Here is a 5,652-nt window from a genome sequence, read left to right as displayed (position 1 = left end):
ATCAGTGCAGCCACTGTGGTCCTGATATAGCCAAGGGCTGTGTTGATGTCTGGGTGCCCATGTTACTATAAAAGCCCATGCAGATGCACATGGTTAGGGATGCTGCCTGAAATCATGTTACTGCCCTTATGCTCAGAAGAGCTGGCCCTATCCATTATCAGCCCACAGTACTGTGTTGCAGGTGGTGAAGAAGCAGGCAGAGAAAGACTCATCCTCCCTTTGAGGAGGTCGTGACCACTTGGGACTTAACCATGCTCCAGTGAATATATGGACAGCACAAAATTGACTTGTTTATTTTGGGAAAGGAATGGAGGGAAGGGGGGCCAGACAGGTGAATACTGGGAAGTAAGCATGATGTGACATTCCCACATAATCAATAAAAATTAATTAAAAGAAAAAATAGACACCACAGAAGTAAAAACTAAGGAGCTAAGAACTAATCACATGGAAATTTATAAACACTGATAATATCAACACTTTTGAGTTGTCTCAAAATCTAAAACTATTATGTGCCTAGCGTATTACACAAAAGAAAAAGGCTGTATTGAATATGAGGATTTAGCATAAAGGTTAAAATTATACTTTTAATCCTCAGTGGTGCCATACAATTGCTGAGGACATCATCAGTAATCATTCATTACATAAATACTAACCTGTAAAAAACATTACCCTATATCAGGACTCTGAATTTCAACTTACAATAAAGTGGCAATCTCTCTCTCTCTCTCTCTCCTCTAATGCAATTTTGCTTTTCCTCTTAAAAAGGGGGGAATCTTACCTTATGCTTTATGAAATAAAAGCCTCTATTCAACAAAAAGGACTTTCTATCTGGGCCTGGACCATAGCGCTAAGCTGAACTACTCAAAAGGCTAACCTCAAATTATCAATCCTGACTCATGATTTTCTTTAAAAATGTAAAGAGTTCACAATATGACTCAGTGTTAGAACACTTGCCTAATGTTTGCAAGGCCCCAGGTTTATCCCAATACCAAATAAATAAATAAAATTCAGACTGCTAATGGTGGGCCAAAGACCCTCTAGATTTGGTTCTGTTTTCACTCATTTTGTACTCACAGTTCTGTTCTTTCCTCTCCTCTCATGCTGGCTCCTACTGAGGCCCAGAATATTCTTCAAGGGCTATACAGTCTTAATTCCCTGTTTCTTTGAGTCTTTGCTCACATACCTGGTTCCTTCATTTTAATCCTTATTAATTTTTACTTTGTATTCAAAGAAGTGTTTCAAAATACTTTCACACATATGTATCATTGTAGTTCATTATTCAACACCTTACTTTCCCTGTTCTCTTTTTCCCTCTTACTGGCCTCCTTGCTCCCCACTACTACTCCAGTAACACGCTCACTGTACCTTTATTCCCACACATGCACAGGATTTGACTCAATCTTAAACTTTCCTGGTCATGGGTTGTGTATTAGTTTTCTGCCAAACTTAATGGAATGGAATGTCCACTGAGAAAAGAATTCAACCTAATTCATTCTTGTAGCCTCTGAATAGTACTCACAGAGCAGATGCTTGATAAATATTTATTCACTGAAAAAAACAAATCTACATCCAGGCAGTGATGTTGCACACCTGTAAACCCACCACTCAGGGACACAGAGGCAGGCAGATCTCTATGAGTTGGAGGCCAGCTTGGTCTACAAACTAAGTCTGGATCATCCAAGGCAGAGGAACCCTGTTTTGAAACCCTCTTCCCTCCCCACTCAAAAAAAAAGACAAACCAAATTTACTAGACATTTTCAAATGTTTTAAAGAAACAGCATAATTATAAACTGCTTTTAGGATAAAAGTAAGTATATTTGTCTCTTTTGTGGAATTATGACTTTTAGAAAATGATGTCTTCTCTCGAAACTTGATAGGAGTAAATCTATTTTTCAGTAAAAGACTACTATTAAACACGCCAAAGGCTTCATACTAACACAAAAAACACCAGTGATTTTTTTTTTCAAAATCGAGCCTGACAGAACCTAACTCTTTGCAAGAAATCAGACCAAAAACAGTCAGAAACAAAGCAATGAAATAGCAGTACACAGATATATATTTTTCACTTCAGTCAATTCTGTTAGAAAAAAGTGAGGATATGTTTCAAGCTTAGCTTCCATCCATCATTAAGTAACTAAACTTCTGCTGAACTCATTATTCGATTGAGAAACTCAAGCAATGCTTTGCATCTCTACTGGAAGGCAAAGATTATCATTTCTGGTGCAAAAGGCTTTCTGTTTTCAGTTCTTTAAAACACAAAGAAAAGTCTGTTTTGGAACTTGACCTAACATTACTCTTATTTTGTAACCCTAAACGTTTTCTACAATTATAAATCCCTTTTCTTTTGCTAAGTCTTTCCTATAAAAACCACAACTATACCTTTTATTGATGACAATGATTTTGAGGTGAGATCCTTTATTATAGCCACATCACCTGCGCTTAAATAAATACATTTGTTATTGCTTTACCCAGATTAAGATGGAAGCACCCTAGGATGAAACCTGATAAGGTAGGGTCAGATGGAAAGGGAGAAGGACCTCCCCTATCGGTGGACTTGGAGAGGGGCATAGGAGGAGATGAGGGAGGGAGGGTGAGATTGGGATGGAATGAAGGAGAGGGTTACAGCTGGGATATAACGTGAATAAAATGTAACTAATGTAAAAATTAAAAATTTAATTAAAAAAGAATCAAGTATGTTAAACATTAAAAAAAAAACCTTCAGGAGAGAGAAGAGGAGAAGAGTTCAGAAAAGAAAAAAAGAGACTTTCAAAACCTAAGCAGAAGATGGCGGGACCAGCGCACACCGTATCTGAGATGTAGAGGATCTGAAACTCCTAAATTGGTGAGTGGAAGGGTAACTAAAGCCAGAAAATTGACATTGAGGCTTCCTGAACGAAAGGAGACATCACAGGAGCTGAGAACATTTAGATTCCGGTCACCTGCACACTTCTCTGGGGATGGAGAGGGGCAAACTTTCAAACATCTTGTACTTCCTCTTTTCTGGCCTCCCTACTCCTCAGAGAAGCATGCCCATAGCACCAGTGACTCTCAGCACAGAACTCACTGCCTCGGGACTGAGACAGCAGAAGTTGGTGGGGGCTCCTAGCTCCTCAGCAGTGACAGCAAGCTGTACCTGCCTTCTGAGTCCCAGATCCACTGTACCATCTTTCCAGGTCCTGTGTCTGCAAGCAGTTGTACAGACTACACAGGGCCTCCCAGCCAGTGACTGAATGGGCCATACAATTCTTCAGTCGCAGACAGCCTGCTGTACAGCCACCAAAGTCCAGCAGACCCACAAAACCACCCAGGTACACCAGGCTCTGGGCCACCTAGGTCTATGGACCACAGTTGTGACTCTGCAGGACTTCCCAGAAGGCACCTGGACCAATCTCCCAGCTCTGCAGCTGCAGCTGAACTCCCTAGTTCAGCAGCTGGAACACCACTGAGCTGACAAAGCTCCTACTCTCACATTTGACTCAGCAGGTTCAAACCTGGGAGTAGAGAACAGGAGGAACACCTGTGCTTTATGATTTGACTTGCTAGACAATGAGTACTTCTTCTAGTACCTACAGAACCCCAGATCCAGGGTCCTTCTAAGCTAGCAGTCAGATAGCAGACCCCTCCCACCCACACATCCACTGTGGGAAACAGAGGATTAAGAAGCCCCTGCTCTGAGGGTCCACCAGTGGAGATCAGGCAAATAACTCCTGAAGTTCAGTCAAAGATGAATACCTGCCGCAGACTGGCCCCATTGGGTGCCCCAAATCCTCGGGAGAATCAGAGAATTCGGATATCAGGAAGGCACAGATAGGTGAAATGACAGAGACCACACCACATAATGTTGATTTGGATCTTCTGTGCTTTACTGAAGTCAAGCCAACACTTATATAGTGATTATATAAAGAAGCACCTGAAGTTGACATATTTCCCAGATCATTCAGACTTTTCACCAACAATACAAAGTTTACATTTTAACTGAAAGAGTAACCTGGTAGAAGCAGTGTCTACAAAAAATCTTGGCTTGACAGCCTCTTAAGCAGAGCAAACATAGAACTAGTGGTCTTTATGCACTTTACTGCTATTAATTAGTGAGTGGAAGGCCAGGGGCTGTCATTGCCCTCCGAACCAAGTCAGCTAACGATTTACAACCCCTCTAGAGGTAAGCATTGAGGGGAATTCCTCCTATTTGTTTTGCTAAGGATCTACAATCCTTCCTTAGAGATAAGATGCTTGAGTTAGCCTGTCTGTAAAACTTATAGTATAATACAAAACTCTCTGAGACCTTCTATGTTTGCCTATGTTCCTTTTGCCTCATCATAAACATCTCTGTTAGGTAATGGTTTTGTAGTAGTTTTACTGCAGTGGGAATATTCAGAACATTTGTCCTAACAGATCCTGATTAAACATTTTCTTTAGAAAGCCCTAAAACTCTTGTCCTTTTACTACCTACAATGTTCAGTTTTTCCACAAGCAATTCCTGATGCTGAATCTGATTTATTACCTCTCCTAAAATTTTATTTTCCTTCTACTTTTATTTGCTAAAGCTTTAGTGATCTATTAGAAATGTTTCCTTGAACAGTTAATTGTACTGTTTCAAGAATCATAAAGAAACAGCAAAAAAAGCTCATCAATTTAATCCTACAACCAAGTAAGCGTGGGACTTAGAATATGTCTTTTGGCTTAGATGGTCATGTTAGGGTTCTTGCTAGGGACTTCCAGGAAGCTTATTCCCATAGGAAATGTGTCTTCCATCTTGTAGCACAATCTATTGATATGCTACACTGATGATACTAGAGTTACTGTAGCAAATACCAGTAGCTTGTAGGCCACAGAGGTATTCAAGGAATTTGCACACATGATCATCACAAGCTCCTAAGACACCTCCAGCAACTGCAACCCCTTTGGTGCCTGCAAGGTACCCCTCCTCACACTGAAGGCCTCTACGTTCTCTAGCATCCTGTCTCTCAAGGGACACTTCCATGCAAACATTAACACTCTTGCCTGCATTTGTCCTTCTACACATGTGAACTTTCCTCCCTCAGGTAAAGTTGAAGCACCAACACACACTCTAAAACCACTGGAACTCTCTCATTTCCTGAAGAATTCTCCAGACATCAGAAAAAAAATAGTGCCAGTCTGAACTGTAGAACCCAGGAACAAACAGAAGTTTACAGAGAAGCAAATGGCCGGAGGTCTGCGAAAGAACATATCCAACAAAAATCAGGACATCATGGCTTCACCAGCAAATCCCAAAAAATCAATGGATACTCTAATTCATTGGAAACACAGGAAAATGACTTTAAAGCTATGTTTATCCACTTAATAGAGGCACATAAAGAGGAAACCAAAAAATCTCTCAAAGAATTAACCACTCAAGTGGAGGCAAATAAAGAGGAAATGAATAAGGTTCTCAAAGAAACAGAGGCATATATAGCCAAAAATATAGAGGCAGAAGTAGAAGAACAATTAGTGGCATACAGAGAAGAAACTAACAAAAAAAGTGGGTTTGATTGTAATAGGAACAGGGACTGTCTTTGACATGAACTGATTGGCCTGCTCTTTAATTACCTCCCCCTGAGGGGGAAGCAGAATCACCAGACCACAGAAGAAGACAATGCAGCCACTTCTGATGAGACCTAATTAAATAGGGTC

The sequence above is a fragment of the Meriones unguiculatus genome, chromosome X (genome assembly GCF_030254825.1).
Source record: "Meriones unguiculatus strain TT.TT164.6M chromosome X, Bangor_MerUng_6.1, whole genome shotgun sequence".
Classification (NCBI taxonomy): Eukaryota; Metazoa; Chordata; class Mammalia; order Rodentia; family Muridae; genus Meriones; species Meriones unguiculatus.
Note: the sequence above shows the minus strand (reverse complement) of the source record.